This window comes from Pelophylax lessonae, assembly GCF_965119305.1.
Source record: "Pelophylax lessonae genome assembly, chromosome: 12".
In the NCBI taxonomy this organism is placed as follows: Eukaryota; Metazoa; Chordata; class Amphibia; order Anura; family Ranidae; genus Pelophylax; species Pelophylax lessonae.
In genome coordinates, this window is record NC_138779.1 from 197,512,663 (window position 1) to 197,537,352 (window position 24,690).

Consider the following 24,690-nt stretch of genomic DNA (forward strand, 5'->3'; position numbering starts at 1 on the left):
TTCTATGCTTCCTTGCTTTTACTGCAAAGAACTTTAAAAGACCCAATTAAGCAAAACAGAATGCTGTACCGATCCACTGATTTTTGGGGGTGTCAATGACCCAGAATTTGTATGCTACTCAGGAATTCTGACTACTGTGGCTGCAGGCTTTACAAGGTCACTCAAATTATTAAATGCTAGAGAGACTCAGGCAGCTAGCATTTTCAGATGGAGGACAGCAATGGCAGCCTAGGCATTTCTTTCAGTTAGGCCCAGGCTTTTGCTCATAGCACTTGCTCAAGATTTGCAGAACAGGCCAACCCAAGGTCCTCCTAAAGCCTAGTACACACGCAACGATTATCGGCCGACCGATCGTCCGTCTTTTGTCCAGAGTAGTGTTTTGTTGGTTGGAATGTGCCTAGACTGCACACGAATTTTCTCGCCCGACAAAATTCTACTTCAGAAGTGATGTCATGTGTTGGTTTGCTTTCTTTCTTCTCTGAGCATGCCCAGTCTTGCTCATCAGATTTTTCCCTGTCGAAATCTGTACTGACTGCGCGAAAATCGGATGTGTTTTGACGGCGGACAAAAATTTTATAGCCTGCACACCAGATTTTTTTCGGCCGAAAAGTCGGAGTCGGTTGTCGGAAGCATCATACTAACGAGCCGAAAATAGGCAGATCGGTCGTCGGACGAAAATTCCCTGCCGATTTTCGACGCATGTGTACGAGGCTTAAAAAGGTACACAAGCATGTATAACCTGGTATACCACCCATGTCACTGTCCTAATCCCCCTAATATATGGAAATGCAGGCCTGTTATCAACTGATCCATGGGTGTTGATGGTGCAGCCTAGGCAGGTCCCGATGGTCTCTTATGGGAGCTGCTGTACTGCACATGTGAAGCTCTTTACCAGTGACTTCAGTGAAGGCCACCTCTGCCTGTAGACCTACTGGGAGATGAACTGTAACTTGAGGACCTTAGTGAAAAGAAATAAGCCAACACATACATAGTCCATCAGCTACTGCAAGAGATGAGTGGCGCTCGACGTAGACTGTAACATCAGTATCCAGGGGTTGTCCAATATGATACCTTTGTTATTATATACTTGGGTGGTCGGAAGGGTAAGGTGGGGCAGTTGGGTAGATAGTTTACTATTTTATTTTGAAAAGAGTTAGGTAGAGTTAAAGTGGTTGTAAACCCTTACATATACCCAGTGCAGTGACTATCCTCAGGTGATAACACAGGGATGAAACAAATCCTCCTACATAAGTTGTACCTGTCTATCTGCATTTCTATACAAGTGTATAATTCATACAGCTCGTCTGAGCTTTCAGAAAACAGGAGGCAGAGAGCTAAAATTACACACTGCAGAGCTCAGTGAAGAGAGCTCTGATAACTGATTGGAGGGAAAGGACACAGACCACACCCCCCCCCCTTCACACAGGAACAGAGCTGAGGCTGTTAATCACAGGCTGTGTGCTGGAGGTCCCTCCCCTGTCACCTTTTTTCTCTTGGTGTCAGGAAAACTTGTCAGAAGTGCTTCATGCAGATAGAGTAAGGCTGGGTTCACATTGATGGAACCACAGCAATTCCTACCAGGTTCCCGCATCACATCGGACTCGCAGGCAGTTTACACTACTCTCTGCGAACCGCTGCAGGTGTCAATGTAAAGTTAATGACACCCCCAAATCAGTTCGCAGAACACAATGCGAACTGTGAGATTGGACGGGAATCAGATCATATGGGTCTGAACACCCATGCAATCCCATTCCAGTGCAGACCAAAAAAGTGTCCTGCTTTCGTGATTACAGCCATACAGTTTGCACCACACAGACATCGCATGTGATGTGCACAGCAATGCGGTGCAAATCATATGTGATGTCTGGCATCCCATTAGTGTGGACCCAGCCAAAGGAGACGGCAGACACTTAGTGCTCTTATTGCGACAAGTACACACTATAGAGCAGTGATGGTGAACCTTGGCACCCCAGATGTTTTGGAACTCCATTTCCCACAATGCTCATGCACTCTGCAGTGTAGTTGAGCATCATGGGAAATGTAGTTCCAAAACATCTGGGGGGTGAAGGTTCCCCATCACTGCTATGGAGGGATATGCTTTGCTCTAATTTCATTTTTGAGGTCTACAACCACTTTAAAACCACTGCCAGTTTTTATGTGCCTCATTAGGGAGATTTCCTCTAATTTCCTGCTCCGTATACTCAACAGGAAGTAAGAGGACATCTTTCTAATGTGAGGGAAACACCGTCTTAGACAGCTGTATCAGGAACAAGTGTCCCCATTGGAAGATTTTACCTCTATTCTAGTTCTGGTGTCAATTCAAGTTTTTGGATTTTCCAAGCACTTTCATTCCCAGTGATACTGGTGATTGGGGGAACCCCATTTTATGGCATGCCTAAAGCCTCGTACACACACAACTAATTTCCGCCGACCGGTCGTCCGTCTTTTGTCCAGAGTGGTGTCTGTTGGTTGGAATGTGCTCTAGACTGCACGCGAATTTTCCCGCACGACAGAATTCTACTTCAGAAGTGATGTCATGTGTTGGTTTGCTTTCTTTGTGTTCTTTCATCTCTGAGCATGCCTAGTCTTGCTCATAAGATTTTTCCCCATCGAAATCTGTACTAATGAGACGAAAATCGGACGTGTTTTGACGGTCGACAAAAATGATATAGCCTGCACACCAGGATTTTTTCGGCCGAAAAGTCGGAGTTGGTTGTCGGAAGCATCATACTAACAAGCCCAAAATCGGCAGATCGGTCATCGGACGAAATTTCCCGGCCAAATTTCTACTCCTGTGTACGGGGCTTTAGACATGGTGGCATCACAGCTATGGCATGATCCTATTCACCTAAAAAGTTGACATTTGGCAGCAATACAGCCTGCCAAAAGCTACACAATATCTAAAAATTGCATAAATGGAGACAAATGTGCCACCAATGTTAAATTGGTGGAGTGGTAAAAAAAAAAAAAAAAAAACGCAAATCAACCTCCTGTTTTTCGACCGCCTGTGTGAACGAGGTCTTAGCAGGAGTGGTGGCCTTACCTGCAAGTAGCCATAGCAACTGATCTGCCCTAAAGTGGTCTAAGGCCAGGTTCACATTGATGTGGTGTGGGACACCGCATATAATTCGCACAGGGATCGCAGTACATTCCCGTGTGAGTTACATGCAGTTTCTCTGGGGTGCGATTTGAGCCATTGACTTGTATGGCTAAAAATCGCACCACATTTGCACCAGACTCGTGCAGAATTCTTTTTTTGTCCGCACCAGAATCGGATCCCCCACACAATCCGATTCTAGAAATTGCAAACCGGTTGCAGGGTGTCGTTAACTTACAATACACTCTGCAATCAGTTCGCATTAACCAGTTGTGACTTTTATGCGATGTGGAATACGCTGTGAATTCGCAACCGCATCTAGTGTGAACCGCGCCTTAAGGCTACATTCACACCTGAGCGTAGCGTTTTTCGCGCGTTTTTTACCGCGATTTTACCGCGATTTTTGCGGCGTTTTTTACCGCGATTTTACCGCGATTTTTACCGCGATTTTTGTGCAGGCGTTTTTAGATTGAATAGAGATCAATGGAAAACGCCTGTAATCTGCCCAAAAAGAAGCTCATGTACTTTTTTGAGCGTTGGGCGTTTTGTATACAGCGTCAAAACGCTCAGATGTGAACAGGGGCCATTGAAATGAATAGGATTTGTCTTGTTGGGCGTTTTGAGAGCTGATCCTAGAGCAGAAAAACGCCCCAAAAACGCCCCAAAACGCCTACATGTGAACGGAGCCTAAAGGCCCTTGCCGACTTGGTTGCTATGGGCGCCAAGGAGCGTCGTTTACAGGGAGATAACCTCCTAAAACATGGTTACCAGTGCCTATGTTGACATTAGATGACAATATTTACAAACAAAAGACATAAACATACACATCAACTATCACTATTTACAAACCTTCTGATGATCCAGAAAACAAAAACAAAACCTTTCGGTGAAATCTGGACCCCTTCAGGTTACCCTAACGATGGGAGAGTGAAACAGCAAAATGAAAACAACAGCACAGGGGCCTCAATTAGACAGCCCAGGGGCCCCATCTGCACCTGACATGGGCCTTAAAATTAAAAATCTGCAAGCAATGCAGCAGAAACAAGGAAGATGGTAAGGCAGCAGAATGAGAATGAGGATGAGGATGATGATGATGATGAGGATGATGCTATATTATCCCTTAGGGCATGCATACTTGTCATATACTCGCCTGCCGAGCAGAAGCTGGATGGTGAGACTGTAGAGAGAAGCAGACAGGCCTGGTCTGATCTGGGAGGGGAATACAATGACACTGCATAGAGGAGGGAGCAAAACAGGAACATGTGAGAGGCTGGAGGAGGAGGAGGAGAGAAGCACAAACACAGCAGACCTGTATATGAGCTTCCTGCAGAGGAAAACCGGGCCCTAACAATCCAGGGGCCCCTCCATCCATCAGGAGGACCAGCTGCTGCACCCTATGACCAGTGAGGAGGAGAGGGGGGGCTCTGATATAGACATAACCTGCACCCCCACCCTGTGATTGCCTCTGCTTATCCCATCCCATATATTCCTCTGCAACCGCCTGCAATAATCCCCTGTACAGTGTGATATGTGTCCCTGTCCTCCCCTGTAATCTGATATCTGTCCCTTTCCACCTCTGCATCCCATAATATGTTATATTTCATGTAATCCTGCACCCAGTGCATAATAATCCCCTGTATTCTGTTATATGTCTCTGTCCTCCCCCCCGTATCCCATAATATGTTATATTTCATGCAATCCTGTACCCAGTCCGTAATGTTCCCCTGTAATCTGATACGTCCCTTCCACCTCTGCATCCCATAATATGTTATATTTCATGCAATCCTGTACCCAGTCCGTAATGATCCCCTGTAATCTGATATCTGTCCCTTTCCTCCCCCGCATCCCATAATATGTTCTATTTCATGTAATCCTGCACCCAGTCTGTAATGTTTTCCTGTAATCTGATACGTCCCTTCCACCCCCGCATCCCATAATATGTTATTTTTTTATGTAGTCCTTCCCCAAGTGCGTAATAATCTCCTGTTAATATATCTGTCCCTGTCCTCCCCGCATCCCATAATATGTTATATTTCATGTAATCCTGCACCCAGTGCGTAATAATCCCCTATATTCAGATATCTGTCCCTTTCCACCTCCACGACCCCTAAATATGTTCAATTTCATGTAACCCTGCACCCAGTCTGTAATGTTTTCCTGTAATCTAATATGTTCATTACATCTTCGCGTCCCGTAATATGTTATATGTCATGTAGTCCTTTACCCAGTGCGTAATATTCTCCTGTATTCTGATATCTGTCCCTGTCCTCCCCTGCATCCCATAATATGTTATATTTCATGTAACCCTGTACCCAGTCTGTAACGATCCCCTATAATCTGATATATCCCTTCCACATCCCATAATATGTTATATTTCATGTAATCCTGTACCCAGTGCTTAATGATCCCCTGTATTCGGATATCTGTCCCTTTCCACCTCCGCATCCCATAATATGTTATATTTCATGTATTCCTGCACCCAGTGCGTAATAATCCCCTGTATTCTGTTATATGTCTCTGTCCTCCCCCCCCCCCCCCGCATCGCATAATATTTTATATTTCATGTAATCCTGCACCCAGTCTGTAATGTTCCCCCTATAATCTGATATATCCCTTCCACATCCCATAATATGTTATATTTCATGTAATCCTGCTCCCAGTGCGTAATGATCCCCTATAATCTGATATATCCCTTCCACCTCCGCGTCCCATAATATGTTATATTTCATGTAGTCCTTCGTCCAGTGCGTAATAATCCCCTGATATCTGTCCCTTCCACCACTGCATCCCATAATATGTTATATTTTATGTAATCCTGTACCCAGTCTGAAATTAATCCCTATAATCTGATATATGCCTTTCACATCCCATATTATGCTATTGAATGGGAATAAGGAAAAAAGGGGGAAGGAAGGGGAAGCGGAAGAAAGGGAAAGATGAGGGAAATGGGACTTTAAATGAGTCTCGTGCCATAGAGTCTCCATCCCTATTAATCATGAACGTAAAATGAACATGAGGAACACATAGTGTTCAAAAATAAAATGTTCAAAAATAAAAGGGTGGGACTTTGTATGAGGTGTGGCCAGTTGACACATGATGTTCTAATGGTAGTACATATACATTTGCAGGTAGGCATAGAAAGGCATATGATCAAACATCATGTGTTTATTGACATGTAAAATGGCAGTTAGCCTAGATACAATAGATACAATAAGTTCAAGGGGAACATACACAGTATACAGCTAAATAGTACGGTAGAATCATAATGAAAAATGACAATGATAGACCAACAAACATAGACTTTGTACAACATGATAATTGGATGCATGCTAAGATGATATTGAGTGTACATGGCCTCTTCAGCTCGACGCGTTTCGTGAAAATCGTTTCACTTCATCAGGAGCAGGGGCAATTGAACTCTACAGAAACATATAACTATGTGTTCCTTATGTTAATTTTACGTTCATCCCATATTATGTTATATTTTATGTAATCCTGCTCCCAGTGCGTAATGAGACTCTGTTATCGGATATCTGTCCCTGTCCTCCCCCACATCCCATAATATGTTATATTTCCTGTAATCCTGCACCCGGTCTGTAATGATCCCCTATAATCTGATATATCCCTTCCACATCCCATAATATGTTATATTTCCTGTAATCCTGCACCCGGTCTGTAATGATCCCCTATAATCTGATATATCCCTTCCACATCCCATAATATGTTATATTTCATGTAATCCTGCACCCAGTGTGTAATAATCCCCTATAATCTGATATATCCCTTCCACATCCCATAATATGTTATATTTCCTGTAATCCTGCACCCAGTGTGTAATAATCCCCTATAATCTGATATATCCCTTCCACATCCCATAATATGTTATATTTCATGCAATCCTGCACCCAGTGTGTAATGATCCCCTATAATCTGATATATCCCTTCCACATCCCATAATATGTTATATTTCCTGTAATCCTGCACCCAGTGTGTAATAATCCCCTATAATCTGATATATCCCTTCCACATCCCATAATATGTTATATTTCATGCAATCCTGCACCCAGTGTGTAATAATCCCCTATAATCTGATATATCCCTTCCACATCCCATAATATGTTATATTTCATGCAATCCTGCACCCAGTGTGTAATGATCCCCTATAATCTGATATATCCCTTCCACATCCCATAATATGTTATATTTCCTGTAATCCTGCACCCAGTGTGTAATAATCCCCTATAATCTGATATATCCCTTCCACATCCCATAATATGTTATATTTCATGCAATCCTGCACCCAGTGTGTAATAATCCCCTATAATCTGATATATCCCTTCCACATCCCATAATATGTTATATTTCCTGTAATCCTGCACCCAGTCTGTAACGATCCTCTATAATCTGATATCTGTCCCTTTCCTTCTTCGCATCCCATAATATGTATTAGTTCATGTATTCCTGCACCCAGCATCTAATGATCCCCTGTATTCTGAATACACTCATATATATTTCCTTCTCCTCCCCGCATCCTATAATCTGATATATTTCCTGTAGTCCTGAACCATCTCCTCTACTCTGATTCCAGTTTCATATATATATATATATATATATATATATATCTATATCTATATCTATATATTTCCAATTCCTCCCCCGCATCCCATAATATGTTCTATTTTCATGTAATCCTGCACCCAGCATCTAATAATCTCCTGTACTCTCATCACAGTGTTCTATATGTCCTATTCCCCCTCGGCATCCCATAATATGTATTAGTTCTTATATTTGTGCACCCCTGTACTCTGATCCCAGCCTTCTATATGTGTCCTTTTCCTCCCATAATCTGATATATTCCATGTAGTCCTGCACTCATCCTGTAATAATGATTACTGATATATTATACTGTATATGCAGTTTTCCTCCTCTGCATGCTCTACTCTCATATCTATACTCTGATATATTCCAGGTTATCCTGCAACTGGCCTGTAATAATCTCCTGTATTCTGAGGACATGTTTCCTCCAATGATCCTATAATCTCATATCAATACTCTGATAGATTTCATATAATCTCGCACTCAGCATGTGATAAATAGCATGTGATAAATATGTTCTTCTGATTACAGTCCTATATATGATCCACAACCTTACATACATTATCTCACAGAAGTGAGTACACCCCTCACATTTTTTTAAATATTTTATTCTATCTTTTCATGTGACAACACTGAAGAAATAACATTTTGCTACAATGTAAAGTAGCGAGTGTACAGTTTGTATAAGGCCCCTTTCACACAGGCGTGTATTTTTCAGGCGGATCTAAACGGATGCATCTCTATGGGGCAGCGGATGTCAGCGGTGACTTGTCCGCTGACATCCGATCCTGTCCGTCAAATCCGGACGGATGGAAACCCTATTTTCCATCCGTCTGGTGGATCGGATGAGAACGGACAGGCGGTCCATTCTCATCCGATCTCCCCATAGGGGACAGCGGGGATCTGACAGCTCCGTCTCTGCACACAGAGCGGAGACGGAGATGTCACCCGCATGCTCAGCGGGGATCGGTGGATCGATCCCCCGCTGAGCAGAACGGCTCCGTCGACGGAACGGAGCCATGGGAAAGGGGCGTAACAGTGTAAATTTGCTGTCCCCTTAAAATAACTCAACACACAGCCATTAATGTCTAAACCGCTAGCAACAAAAGTGAGTACACCCCTAAGTGAAAATGTCCAAATTGGTCCCAATTAGCCATTTTCCCTCCCCGGGGTCATGTGACTCGTTAGTGTTACAAGGTCTCAGGTGTGAATTGGGAGCAGGTGTGTTAAATTTGGTGTTATCGCTCTCACTCTCTCATACTGGTCACTGGAAGTTCAACATGGCACCTCATGGTAAAGACCTCCCTGAGGATCTGATAACAAGAATTGTTGCTCTATAATAAAGATGGCCTAGGCTATAAGAAGATTGCCAAGACCCTGAAACTGAGCTGCAGCACGGTGGCCAAGACCATACAGCAGTTTAAGAGGACAGGTTCCACACAGAACAGGCCTCGCCATGGTCGACCAATGTAGATGAGTGCACATGCTCAGTGTCATATCCAGAGGTTGTCTTTGTGAAATAGACGTATCAGTGCTGTCAACACCAAATTTAACACACCTGCTCCCTCTTTACACCTGAGACCTTGTAACACTAACGAGTTACATGACACCGGGGAGGGAAAATAGCTAATTGGGCCCAATCTGGACATTTTCACTTAGGGGTGTACTCACTTTTGTTGCCAGCGGTTTAGACATTAATAGCTGTGTCAGGGGCATAACTACAGAGGTTGCAGGGGTTGCAATTGCAACCGGGCCCCATGCTCCTGGGGGCCTGTGCGGCTCCCCTGTACACCTGGATTGGAGGGGCGGCGGGGGCAGCATGTAGAGAAATCACTGTCCTCCTTTTTCCTTCTGTAACTGCAGGAGGAGAATGGAGGAGATTGGTTCCTCTGTATGCTGCCCCCGCCACTCCTCCTATCCAGTTCACTTGTGTTCTGCTGTCTCTGGGCCCCTGTGTGCTCCCCTGCCCCCCCGTGATCCCCCACTGTGCTCCCTCCCCTCTCCTGCCAGCTGCTGCAGGGGATGTGTCACAATAGAGAACCAGGAAGTGGTCAGTAAATATGTAATTTACCAGCTCCTTCCTTTTCTGAATGGACAGAGTCATAGTCAGTGACATTGTAAAAAAATAAAATGATAAAAAAATAATACAATTAAAACACCAAAAAATAAAAACTACTGACATCAGCGGGTGAACTTCCAGGATCTCAAAGGTCACACTTGCAACCCGGCCCTGGCATTCCACCACCGTGGGGAGGCCCCAAGATGGCAGGAAGGGGGCCCACTGCAGAACTTGTGAAAGGGTCCCGCCGCAGGACCATAATAAAGGGCCCCACAATGGGAGTAAAGGGCCCCAGGATCAGTGGGAAGAGCCCTGGCTTGAAGGGAAGGGCCCCCGGCAAGGGGTCTGGGGGGCCCTTCATGGTTTCTTGCACCGGGGCCCTGAAGGTTCTAGTTACGCCTCTGGGCTGTGTGTTTAGTTATTTTGAGGGGACAGCAAATTTACACTGTTATACAAGCTAAACACTCACTACTTTACATTGTAGAAAAGTCTCATTTCTTCAGTGTTGTCACATGAAAAGATATAATAAAATGTATACAGAAATGTGAGGGGTGTACATTAGTATATTGAGTATATTATATCCCTTTTCTCCAATGCATTCCATAATCTGATAATTTTCATGCAATCCTGTGCCCCGTCTGCACTTTTGTCCTATACTCTCATTACAGTATATATGTTCCTTTCCTCCCATATATTCCATAATCAGATATTTTCCCTGCAATCTTGCCCCTGGGATATACTTTTCTCTGATACTTTTATTGCATTATTATTTACTAGACATTAAGCCCGGTAAATTAACGGGCGCTAGAACATATGTGGTCAAACATTTTTTCTAACAACGCGAGAGCCGCATGACGTAGCCAGCTCTGCGCATAGCGTCCCTGTTGCCCTAGCAACATCGGGGACACGCTCAGAGCTGACCGAGCGGCTCTCGCATGCGAGCGCGCACTCGCCTCGTGCCCGCGCACACCTGCCGCTTCAAGAGTTTCGCCCGGCCACTCGAAGTCTCTGCGCTCCAAGTCCCAACGGCTGTCCGTGGAGCACATGTGCAGTAGCGCAATCCCACGGACACAGGGACTGGACGCAGAGACACTTGGACTTTATTATATTAGATGTCCCTTTTCTACCCCTCATCCCTAATCTATTTCCTGTAATTTGCTCCCGGTCTGTAATTTTCTTCTGCTTTCTAATACAGTGTTCTAGTATCTGTCCCTTTCCTTTCATGCATCCCATAATCTAATATACACCGAACAGCTTAACTTTACGACCACTGACAGGTAAAGTAAACAACATTGATTATCTCCTTACAATACCATCTGAAAGTCAGTGGAATATATTAGGGAGCAAGTAAACATATTGCCCCTGAAGTTGATGTGTTGAAAGCAGAAAATAATGGGCTTTGCAGTGTGTTGTGTATGGGGCTGGGTGGCCACAGACCGGTCAGGGTGTCCATGCTGACCCGTGTCCACAGCCAAAAGTGCCTACAGTGGACATGTGAGCATCAGAACTGGACCACCGAGCAATGGAAGAAGGTGGCTTGGTCTGATAAATCGCGTTTTCTTTTACATCATGTGGACGGCCGGGTGTGTGTGCACTTACCTGGGGAAGAGATGGCACCAGGATGCAGTACGGGAAGCCAGCAGAGGCATTGTGATGCTTCGGGCAATGTTCTGCTGGGAAACCTTGGGTTCTGCCATTCATGTGAATGTTACTTGACACGTACCACCTACCTAAACATTGTTGGTGACCAAGTACGCCCCTTCACGGAAACGGTATTCCCTGATGGTATTGGCCTCTTTCAGCAGTATAATGCACCTTGCCACACTGCAACAATGAGTTTGAGGTGTTGACATGGTCTCCAAATTCTCCAGATCTCAATCCAATGAAGCATCTGTGGGATGTGCTGGGAAAACAAGTCTGATCCATGGAGGTCCCACCTCACAACTTACAGGACGTAAAAGATCTGCTACTGACGGCTTGGTGCCAGATATCACAGCATACCTTCAGAGATCTAGTGGAGTCCATATCACAATGGGTCAGGGCTGTTTTGGTGGCAAAATGGGAACCTACTCCATATTAGGCAGGTGATCATAAATGTTATGGTCAATTGGTGTATACTTCTTGTAATCTGCGCCCAACCCCATCATTGGTGTCTGTGAGATGAATAGTGCCCCATCGCTGGTGTCAGTGAGAGGAATAGTGCCCCATCGTTGGTGTCAGTGGGAGGAAAAATGCCCCATCATTGGTGTCAGTGAGAGGTATAGTTCCCCATCATTGGTGTCAGTGGGAGGAATAGTGCCCCATCATTGGTGTCAGTGGGAGGAATAGTGCCCCATCATTGGTGTCAGTGGGAGGAATAATGCCCCATCATTGGTGTCAGTGGGAGGAATAGTGCCCCATCGCTGGTGTCAGTGAGAGGAATAGTGCCCCATCATTGGTGTCAGTGGGAGGAATAGTGCCCCATTATTGGTGTCAGTGGGAGGAATAGTACCCCACCCTTGGTGTCAGTGGGAGTAATAGTGCCCTTTCATTGGTGTCAGTGGGAGGAATAGTACCCAATCCTTGGTGTCAGTGGGAGGAATAGTTCCCCATCCTTGGTGTCAGTGGGAGGAATAGTGCCCTTTCATTGGTGTCAGTGGAAGGAATAGTACCCCATCCTTGGTGTCAGTGGGAGGAATAGTACCCCATCATTGGTGTCAGTGGGAGGAATAGTACCCCATCCTTGGTGTCAGTGGAAGGAATAGTACCCCATCCTTGGTGTCAGTGGGAGGAATAGTACCCCATCCTTGGTGTCAGTGGGAGGAATAGTGCCCCATCCTTGGTGTCAGTGGGAGGAATAGTGTCCCATCATTGGTGTCAGTGGGAGGAATAGTGCCCCATCATTGGTGTCAGTGGGAGGAATAGTGCCCCATCATTGGTGTCAGTGGGAGGAATAGTGCCCCATCATTGGTGTCAGTGAGAAAAACAGTGCCCAGAGGGCCAGATTAAAGCAAGCAAAGGGCCGCACCTGTCCCCTAGGCCGCATTTTGGAGACCACTGATCTTTGGCTTAATTAAATACAGTATATACTCATTTATATAATCTGGCATCCCACCTATATTAATCAAATATGCTCTGATTACAGTCCTCTATGTGTCTGTTAACTTTATTGCATGTATGCCTATTACTTATTCATGTAATCAGGTACCCGGCCCGTAATGATGATCCTTTTCTCCTCTTCATTCCCTAACCTTACATATCATTACTTTAAAATAATTCATAACCACCCCCCCGCTATACTCTGAATATAAAATTCTATACGTCCCTTTTCCCTTCTGCAGCTCACAATCTCATGACTTTATATTTGTAGCGATCCTGCACTGTCTGTAATGACTGCACATACTGATTATTCTGCACCATGTTATATAACAATCTCATATATACATTTCTCCTCCTCTGCATCCCTCAATGCCACCTCACCCTCATATAGTCCATGAAATTCCACGCTAAGCCTGTAATACTCTATATTCTCTCTGATTATAGGGGTTGTAAATGCTTCTTTCTACCCCTGCAGCTCATAATCATATATATTATTATTATTCAGGATTTATATAGTGCCAACAGTGCTTTGTAATACAAAAGATACATTTAGGATTCGTTCATATGTGCGGCCAAGGGGCAATATGGTTTTACTGCCCGCCTGAACACTAACTTTTGCTACTCGCAGCAAAATGTAAACAGCATTTTTGGTGTGGGGTGCCGAACACAACTAAGGCCGTTCTTTGGGGCCGCCCCATAACCACACGGAATTGTGGCAAGGTAGTACAGGTAAATCAGGTAAATGCAGTTAAATCAATAGGGTTAAATAAAGCAGTGAGGAACTGTCTGACCTTTACTTCTGAAAACGATCTGAGCGTGAATCGCTTTTCAGAGTAGAGGCAATCCCTGCCGCACTTGTTAACGAGCTCTTACAATACAATTCAATGCAAGAGGGTTGAAATGCTTGGAACACCAATCTAAAGCACTAAAGTCTATGCTCCAGTGATCCACACTGGTATGGGTGCTAGCCACAGGTGTGAGCTGCCTATTTCATTAGGGTGTGCACCCCAAAGCTCAAACACATGCATATTTGTGTGTGTATATATATATATATACACACACACAGAGACACATGCCAGTCTTTACCTAGGCCAAACGTGCCTTTTGGCAACCAAATGGCAGCCAGCACCTCTGCCAAACTGAGCCTCGAGGGTTAATACTTAGCGCATTGGATAATAAGTGCCCCTGTATAATGGCTGCTTGCTGCTCGATCAGATGCAACTGCGATGCCAGGTATTTCAATATGTAAGAAATGAAGTTTATGCACTTACAATAGAATACACAAGTATAGAGTAGGGCAGTGGTCCTCAACTCTGGTCCTCAGGGCCCACTAACAGGCCAGATTTTAAGTATTACCTTGGGGAGATGCAGACTAGAGTACTGCAATCACTGAGCAGCAAATTATATCACCTGGGATGTATTTCAGTTATCTTGCAAACCTGGCCTGTTAGTGGGCCCTGAGGACCAGGGTTGAGGACCACTGGAGTAGGGCACAAGACTCTGACGCCGCTTGGATCTGCAGCCGTGCGGGATTACGTCACTGCAGAAGGCTCCACCCTGACATGTTTTGTCCAATGACGTCTTCAAGGGACAACAAATAATGCTAAGGCTCCACCCTGACATGTTTTGTCCAATGACGTCTTCAAGGGACAACAACAAATAATGCTAATGCGCACGGGGTGATTAGGGTGTGCCCTAATCTGGCACACCCCATGCTCCTATAGTGCTGGCATCTCTAATACTCATCCAGAAGTAGATTGCAAAAGCAATGTAAAAGCGCCGCTCTCCTGACTGCCCGATCTCAAAGGATAGTAACGAAGAGCTTCAGCCTTGGCTTTTTCCTAGCCATGCCCCCTGATGCTATGTGAAACGAGGCTGACGTCGTTCCTTGCTATCCTTGGAGATCGGGCTGCCAGGAGGGTGGCACTTTTACATTATAATTCTAAGGGTAGTGGTGCGCTTCAGGGATTGGCTCTAATGGATCTCTATTTGGGTTGGTGGCAGTGATGTGTACAATTCTTGCTTTCAAGGTGCTCCGCGTGATAAATATAATATTTATGTTTTTAAATAATTAGGTGATGAAAGTGCAAATGTATTAATAAAATCAATCAATGTCGAGAATATCTTAAAATAAATAAATATATGAGTACGGTGTGTATCAATGAATAAATAAATAAATAAAAATCAGAGTGCTACTTCTTTACCAGTGATATCAATAAATAAATTATAAATCCAGTGTTGGTCTTCAATCTGATTCATAAACAATAAAACACATATATATTGTGCTCAAAATAAAGTGCTCCATGCAATTTTCTATTAAAAATGGTGCTAGAAAAAATATCTGTGAATAATTCAATTGTGATCCTTCAAATATAAATATTTAAATGAAATAGTCCAAAAGAAAAAAATTATATAGAATAATCCAAAATGGCTTGTGTGAATACGTTCCTCGCTTATATCCGTGCTTCACTCATGCAATTAAGTGACTATGATCTCCTTCACCTTGTGTGTCACCTCTGAGTGCTCTAGCCTCTCACCTTATAGGCAAGATAAATTTGCCTTTGGTATCTATCCAAGCTCAACGAAAGACTCAATTTCTCTCAATCCCGGTCCTTTCTTACTTAGTGGAGCTGCTTTCTTGTCTTGATCGTTTTTTGTACTATCCTCTTTGTCCGATCTTTAGTGTGCCTCAGAGACAAAGACTATTCATGGTGCAGTATATCCAACTCATTTATTAAAATATAAGGATTTACACTTACAATTTAGGCATGATGCTTCAGCATGTAAACAAAAAACCAGCCGCCGCTGTGGAGATCGGGCTCCGTTGTAACGTCACTTCCGGCTCCTCCTACGCGTTACGTCACGAGGTCACGTGACTTCCTCAGTCGACAAAGAGGATAGTACAAAAAACGATCAAGACAAGAAAGCAGCTCCACTAAGTAAGAAAGGACCGGGATTGAGAGAAATTGAGTCTTTCGTTGAGCTTGGATAGATACCAAAGGCAAATTTATCTTGCCTATAAGGTGAGAGGCTAGAGCACTCAGAGGTGACACACAAGGTGAAGGAGATCATAGTCACTTAATTGCATGAGTGAAGCACGGATATAAGCGAGGAACGTATTCACACAAGCCATTTTGGATTATTCTATATAATTTTTTTCTTTTGGACTATTTCATTTAAATATTTATATTTGAAGGATCACAATTGAATTATTCACAGATATTTTTTCTAGCACCATTTTTAATAGAAAATTGCATGGAGCACTTTATTTTGAGCACAATATATATGTGTTTTATTGTTTATGAATCAGATTGAAGACCAACACTGGATTTATAATTTATTTATTGATATCACTGGTAAAGAAGTAGCACTCTGATTTTTATTTATTTATTTATTCATTGATACACACCGTACTCATATATTTATTTATTTTAAGATATTCTCGACATTGATTGATTTTATTAATACATTTGCACTTTCATCACCTAATTATTTAAAAACATAAATATTATATTTATCACGCGGAGCACCTTGAAAGCAAGAATTGTACACATCACTGCCACCAACCCAAATAGAGATCCATTAGAGCCAATCCCTGAAGCGCACCACTACCCTTAGAATTATATTATTTACTGCTTTAGTATCAGTCCCAGTGGCGCTGCAGCAGGGAGTCTCTAGCCACCTCAGACAGCGCAGGGATCACACACACCCCCTGATTGATTGCACTTTTACATTGCTTATCCTCTATGCACTGACAGTAAGCAAATACGCTGCCTCTTGGCGGGGTGGGCCTTGGTGCCGAGCGGTCTCATATATTTGAGTTCATTAGGGCAAATACAGCTGTGCCGAAAGTGTGCATTCTGCGGCTAATGGAAAGCTCACGATCAATGCTTGCGATCGGGAGCTTTCTGATCATGTGACCACGTGACAGCCAGTCACAGCATTCACATGATCCTAAACCCCACCTGCCTCCCGGCATTCTAAAGCCCTTGCAGGGGTGTCCAAACTATGGCCCTCCAGCTGTTCAGGAACTACAATTCCCATGAGGCATTGTAAATCTCTGACATTCACAGACATAACTAGGCATGATGGGAATTGTAGTTCCCGAACAGCTGGAGGGCCATAGTTTGGACATAGCTGCAGGGTCAGGAGGTGCAAATAAAGAGGGTCAGGCAACATTCTCATGGGTGAACAGGAGTGGGCGCCAATGAAAATCAATAGATTCTTGCTAAGGAAGCTCAATGCTGTACGCACAGATTTGTACTCCGCAGAAATCAATGGCCATCGCCGCAGCTGTTCACACGATTCCAGACAATTTTATTTTGGCGTTCGATAAAGTGGGGAAGAAAATTATCTTTCAGGTTTTATTTCCATTTGGTCCCCATTGGGAGAGATTGATTGGGGAGGAAGTCACTAGGATAAGAAGGCACAGACAACCTTTTAAAAATGATCAGAATTCCTAACACATCCTCGCTCTACAAAAAATGTAAATTTGTATTTTTTTTTATGTTTGTGTCCCTATTGGAGTGAATAAAACAGTGAAATGTCACCAGCACACCATGTAGAATACAAATCAGGGCATTTTGCGACATTTTGGGGCCACTGAGGACCCTTTCCTCCTGCAGTAGTGACAGCGAGGGGTCCTCGGTGGCCCTGAAACATCACTGTTTGGTCTGTGACAATAAATAAAGAAAAGGCTTTTTTTGTATTCTGCATGGTGTTCTGGTGACATTTCGCTGTTTATTTGTTTGTTTGACTCCTTTGACAGGGCCATCCATCAATGGCTCACCATAACACCCATGCTAGTAAAGGTTTATGGTTTTAAGGAGTGCACTGTAGTCTATGCATTTTTGGCCCCTATTGGAAAGAATTCTCACCAATTCTACCCCAATAAGGCACATAGGGAAGTTTGGCCCGTCACCACCAAATCCCATGTTTTGGGAGCCTTGCTAGTGGACCCATATGCGATCAGAGATGTACAACGTATGTCCTGAAAGCAGAATTCCAGTGTTTGGGGCATACGTCCTTGAACGTAAATAGCTCTGAAGGCACGTACCATATGGTGCCCCATCCAGCTCCCACATAGCCTGTAATAGATTTCAGCTGGAGGTTGCACCTGTGCCTCCCGGGTGCCCGAAAACACCAGGACCTGCCACTGATAGGCCAAACCATAGGCTAAGTGTACCAGACCATGGAAATATACACCTATCAGTCGTAACATTATAATGTCCAACCTAATATCGAGTAGGTCCCCCTTTTGCCTGACCGACCAATCTCAAAGGATAGTAATGAACAACCTCAACCTTGGCTCCTCCCCAGCCATGCCCCCTGACGCTGGTTGAAATGCACCAGGGGGTTTGGCCGGGGAGGAGCCCTATTTCTCGCAAAAATAGCCCTGACCCATTGAGGCGTGAACTCCACTAGGCTTCTGAAGGAATGCTGTGGTATCTGGCACCTAGCCTCCAGTAGGAGATCCTTTAAGTCCTGTATGTTGTGAGGTGGGACCACCATACATAAGACTTGGTTTTGCAGCAGATCCCACGGAGGCTTAATTGGATTGAGATCTGGAGAATTTGGAGGCCAAGTGAAAACCTCAAATGTGTTGTGTTCCTCAAAACATTTTTGCAGTGTGACAGGGCAGGTAACCACCCAATCCCAAGTTTTGGGAGCCTTGCTAGTGGACCCTGTTGAAAGAGGCCGCTGCCATCAGGGAATACCATTTCCAAAAAGGGGTGTACTTGGTCACCAACAATGTTTAGGTAGGTGGTACATGTCAAGTAATATCCACATGAATGGCAGGACCCAAGGGTTCCAGGCAGAAGATTGCCCAAATCACACTGCCTCCGCCGGCTTGGTAAGTGACGCACACACACCTGGCCATACACATGATGTAAAAGAAAGCGTTATTCATCAGACCAGGCCATCTTCTTCCATTGCTATGTGGTCCAGTACTGATGCTTACGTGCCCATTTTAGGCGCTTTTGGCTGTGGACAAGGGTCAGCATGGGCACCCTGACCGATCTGCGGCTACTCAACCCCATACACAACAAACTGCGATGCCTATTTTTTTGCTTTCAGCACATCAACTTCAGGGACAGCATGTTTACTTACCTTACCTTCTCAATATATCCTATCCATGTCCAGATGCAGCACCGGTGCTTCCACTAGGCAAACTAGGCAGCCGCCTAGGGCGCATTGCCACCTAGGGGCGCAGCCATAAGTCAGCACTCACTTCCTGTCATGAATGATCCTTGTGAGCTGAGGGGAGGGGCGGCAGTGGGGGAGGAAGAAGGGACAGAGGAAGATGCCAGGTGTCTGGGGCAGTGGCAGAACTACCAGGCCCTGGCTTTCCACCATTGTTGGGGGAGCCCCAAGGGGCAGGAAAGGAGCCCACCGGAGTGCTACCTGCATGATGATCCTCTTTGTCTGGAGCTGACTCTCTACACTGAGCTGGTGGGCAGCCGTTCATTTCCCTGGATTGGTATTAAGCAGGGAGTGGAGGAGAGCTGAACCTGAGCCGGAGCTCAGCACTGGAGGACAGCACCTTTACTGGAGCAGAAGCGACAAGGCACCGGAATGGTCTGAGGATGTTGGTGATGAAGGAGGTGCGGAGCTCTTTGACTGCTGCTTTTCCCTCCACCAGGAGCCGGTTGGAGCTGTGGTGAGCACTGTGGTCCAGGAGAGGAGCTTCCTGTGAGAAGAAATAAGCAGGATGACGGTGAAGGAGGGCAGAGTGCAGGCCACTCTCTTCATACTGCCCAGTGAGTGTCCCCAGAACAGGGGATCAGGGTCCTTGGGTGTGACATAGAGGATCCCTGGTGTGAAAGAGAATTGGGGTCACCAGCTGTGCCTTGGGGAATCGGAGTCACCAGGTGTGACATGGGGGAGAGGGGTCACAAGTGTAACAGGGGTTTGGGGTCACCAGGTGTGCCATGAGAAATTGGGATCCCTGGGTGTGCCATGGGGGATTTAGGTCCCCAGGTGTGACATGGAGGACCATCAGGGTCCCCATGTGTGACATGGAGGAACATCAGGGTCCCCAGGTGTGACATGGAAAAACATCAGGGTCTCTGGGTATGACATGGAGGAGCATCAGGGACCCCTGATGTGACATAAAGGAACATTGGGGTCACTGGGTATGACAACATGACATGGAGGAACACAGGGGTCCCTGGGTATGACATTGAGGAACATCAGGGTCAGTGGGTATGACAGCAGTATATGGAGGAATAGGGGTCCCAGGATGTGACATGGAAAAACATCAGGGTCCCTGGGTGTGACATAGGGGGACATCGGAGTCCCCAGGTGTGACATGGAGGAGCATGGGGGTCACTGGGTATGACAGCATTACATGGAGGAACCATCAGATCAGGGTCACTGGATATGACATAGAGCAGTTTTTAACCCCTTCCCTTTTTATTTTTTATTTTGGGGGGGGGGGGGCGCAAGTAGCTGATCTTGCCTAGGGCGTAAAACAGTCTAGCACCCGCCCTGTCCAGGTGCCATTGTACCTACAGTAGATAATCAAGGAAACAGTTGTGTGATTGCGCTGCTCCAATAGTACATGCCACTAAAAATTAAAATACCACCCGTCCCTTAATAAAATCCTCACTAATTAATACATTTATATATTGGTAATAAATCCACCTTATTGTTATGGGTACCTTAACTACCTGACGCCCGCCCACCGTCAAATGATGGCGGAAAGGTGTGTCTCTCATTCTGGGAGGTCGTAATATGGCAGCGCGGCGGTCGCTCCCGCGCTGTGTGCTAAGAATCCAATAACGTGGCTCTTTACCCATGAGATCTGCTGATCAGCGGCTCCTCCTCAAAGGGGAGTCCAGGAAAAGTAATCTGGGTACTGATCATCAGTGCCCTGATTACAGTTAAGCATAAACACCGGCATCAGTGACCCCAATCAATGCCCACCAGTGACCTCAATCAGTGCCCATTAGTGATGCCAGTGAGTGCCCATCAGTGCCTGCTCATCTCACCAGTTCTTAAAAAGGATATCGGGGAACTGGAGAATGTGCAGAGAAGGGCAATCAAACTGATAAGAGGCATGGAGGATCTCAGCTATAAGAAAAGATGAGAGGAACTGAATTTATTCACTTTAAGGTCAACACAGAGGGCAAGGGGGCACTCTTTTTGCCTAGAGGAAACAGATTTAGTCTTTAAATATGGAAATGTTTCTTTACAGTAATAGCTGTAAAAATGTGGAATAGACTCCCTCCAGAGATGGTTCTGGCTAGCTCACTAGATTGCTTTAAAAAAGGCCTGGATTCTTTAATGGGTGTGCATAATATAAATGGGTACTAATATTTATAGGTAAAGTTGACCCAGAAAATATCCGATTGCCTCTCGGGGGATCAGGAAGGAATTTTTTTCCTCTGCTGAAGCAAATTGGATGATGCTTTGCTGGGGTTTTTTCGCATTCCTCTATATCAATTGCGGGTATAGGATTGTGTATATGGGATTGTAGGGTTGGGTTTTCTTTACTGTTTTTTTTGTTTTTTATTGGTTGAGCCAGATGGACTTGTCTTTTTTCAACCTTATGTAACTATATCTGTGCTACCCATCAGTGCCACCTATCAGTACGGCATTTAAGTGAATCCTCAGTGCCAGCTAATCAGTGCCCTTTAGTGCCCATAAGTGCCACCCCATTAGTGCCAATCAGTGCAGCCCATCAGTGCCGTCTCATTAGCGCACATCTTCTGTCTTTTTTTTTTTTGGGGGAAAAAATAAAAAACCCAGCGGTGATTAAATACCACCAAAAGAAAGTTCTATTTGTGTGAAAAAAATGATAAAAATTTAATTTGGGTACAGCATTGCATGACTACGCAATTGTCATTGAAAGTGTGAAAGCGTTGAAAGCTGAAATCTGGCCTGGGCAGGGAGGGGATGAAAGTGCCCTGTATTGAAGTGGTTAAGGGGGGTTCTTGATCACCCTACCGTGGGTGAAACTTGGAAGACTTGCTCTAAGATCTTTCAGACCTCTCATATTGCTCTGATGCCTTCAGCGCTCCCCTATTGTGAGAAACCCTACCTTTTAGTCCCAGGATCCACGACCCTAGTTTCCAAAGACTGAAAGCCGCAGGTGTTTTTCAGGCTTGGCATTTCATAGTGAATAGACATTGGGTCTCTAGCCAGCAAATTTATAGATAGCCCGTCTTATGCGAGTTTGCCGTTCTGACAAAAGCTTCAACTGGCTGATTTCATTAGATCTATGCCCCAGCCAGACGCCTTTAGACGACGTCCCACGTTATTCGAGTTCTTATGTCAAGTGGTGTCTCTGACCAATCAATTGCTGGTGTCCACACCACCGTCCTTCTGGCCCCCACATATTTCTAAGTGGGAATGTGACTTGGGATTAAGCTTTTCAGACAAACAAATTGGGAAAATTCTTCTGTTTCGCCTACAAAACTTCCATCTGTTAAGCGCCAAGAATCTAATTTCAAGGTGTTGATGTGCTGGTATCACACATCTGTTAAGATCCGTAAGATGTGCCCTCATTGCACGGACTTATGTTGGAGGTGTGGGGAGAAGACGGGCTCACTTCTCCATGTCTTCTGGTCCTGCCGTCACCTACAGGCAAATTTGGACGTACGTCCATCGTATTACTCAAAAATTCACTGATTATGTTTTGCTGAAGGACCCCGCCATTTTCCTTCTGCATCATCATCACCACTTCTCTGGAAAGGCCTACAGGTGCTCTATCTTTCCTTTACTGATCACCATGGCTAAAGCCCCGTACACACGCACAGATTGTTGGCTAACTGATCGGCCAACTTTTGTCCAGTGTTGTTTGTTGGTTGAAATGTGCTCTAGACTTGCACTGGACTTTTGTTGGCCAACAAAAACCAACTTCAGAAGTGATGTCATGTAATGGTTTACTTTCCGTGTGTTTTTTCTTCTCTGAGCATGCCCAGTCTTGCTCATCTGATTTTTGTCTGCCAAAATCTGTACTGACTGAGGAACAATCGGCCGTTCTTTGTTGGCCAACAAAAATTTTATAGCCTGCACACCAGATTTTTTTTGGCCGAAAATTCGCAGTTGGTTGTCGGAAGCATCATACTAACAAGCCTACAATCGACAGATCGGACGTTGGCCAACAATTTACGGCCAACAATCTGTGCATGTGTACGGGGCTTTAGAGTTGCATTCCCCTCTTTTGGAAACAGACACAGGCACCGCCATAGCCGTTTGGTTGAAAAGAGTTGCTAAAATTAATGAAATGGATGATCTGGTTGCCAGTGAGAGGTGTTTGTAATAAATTCCTCAAAAAGTGGTTCTTCTGGCACAAATTAGTTTATTCTGAGGAGTACAGGGCCTTACTGACCTAAATTATTTGACCTGGAGATTGATCCGAAGGTTCCTCTCTGCTTTGGGTTATGTGAGATGGCGGATTGACTGGTTTCCCCTCCTCTCTCCCCTCTCTCTCTGTACCTTTATCTCCTCCTTTCCTCTCCCCCCCCCCCTTTTTCCCCCCCCTCTCCCTTTTCTTCCCCCCCCCCCCCCCCTTCTTTGTATTATGTGCTTTTCTCTGGCTATTACCTTTTTTACTGTGTTTCTCTCTGTGCAAAAAGCCACACGAGATTCAGGGACTCCTTATTGCACGGTTACTCGGGCTGCTTTTTCATATGCTCTTTTTGACTTTGGTCCAGCTATGATCAGCTATTTGTTATGTTTTGTAGGATTAAGGTTGAAGGGGGGGTTTTTTCTTTTGCACACAAAAGTAGGTGTTGCCACCGTCCCTGATAGAATATATTGGGGTTTTTTTGGTGCCTCAAACCAAATATGGATGGGACTTTACGGGCAAGTAGAGGAGGTGTATATAATGTGGGTTATATAACAAATGCTCAAATAGGCAGAAAAAAGGGAATAGTGTTTGAAAAAATCAACAGAAGTTTATTTACATATAATTCCAAGTATTATTAATACCGTAATGGTGAATAATGTGCTTGGGTTAGAGGCCCAAGTGTGAGGAAGTAAAAAAGAGGTTGATTCTGAAGGAATCAGTGACAATAGTGCAAAAGTGACATGTTCTTGAGAAGTTTGTGGGGTTGTTTTCCCATAGATGTTGATTTTTTCAAACACTATTCCCTTTTTTCTGCCTATTTGAGCATTTGTTATATAACCCACATTATATACACCTCCTCTACTTGCCCGTAAAGTCCCATCCATATTTGGTTTGAGGCACCAAAAAAACCCCAATATATTCTATCAGGGACGGTGGCAACACCTACTTTTGTGTGCAAAAGAAAAAACCCCCCCTTCAACTATTTATCGGATGGACAATACATCCACTGCCTCGTTTTTCTTTTGTTTTCACATCTAAATTTTAGAATACTCATAAATACCTACTAGGGTCTAAAGCAGGACCCCACCCTAAATTTTTTATCTAAGGGCCCTGGAAGTAGGGATTTCTACCACTCCCTTGGTGTGACCAAGAGTCCCAAGGGTAAAGGTAACCCACATAACCAGTGAGCCCCAATCTCCCACTTTAGTGAGAGACCATGAGTGCTCCCGAAAGGGAGGACCCACCCACAGGGAACTTGATTGGAGATGGATGGAGCAGCTTGATGCTTGACATCCAGAGGAGTTTCCGGGGTAATGAGCAGCAGGAGTCGGATGTTTTGGCTCTATTCAGCACACTTAGAAGACAACTCGAACGAAAATCAGCATTATTTTGGCATATCAAAAGTTTGGCTTTGTCAGGAAGTAACTTCCTTTCAACAAACATACTGCTCTATTGGTGGTTATTCCCTCTGCTGCATGAAATTGCCCCTCTTAAGGAACCCATAACGAGGTGGATTTATGTGGAGGACTATTTCTTGGGATGTGAGATCTTAATGAGGAT

The 24,690-nt window shown here is 44.7% G+C and overlaps 1 protein-coding gene across 1 annotated transcript in view; it reads left to right on the forward strand.

The window, feature by feature from the left end:
* The first annotated feature begins 4,359 nt into the window (after positions 1 to 4,359).
* The window catches only part of LOC309567676 (interferon-inducible GTPase 5-like), a 32,926-nt gene continuing 12,595 nt past the window's right edge, over positions 4,360 to 24,690 (forward strand). Inside the window, exon 1 of the mRNA XM_082273112.1 lies at positions 4,360 to 4,500. The gene's annotated coding sequence lies outside the window, so the exon portion shown is untranslated. The remainder of the gene's footprint in view (positions 4,501 to 24,690) is intronic.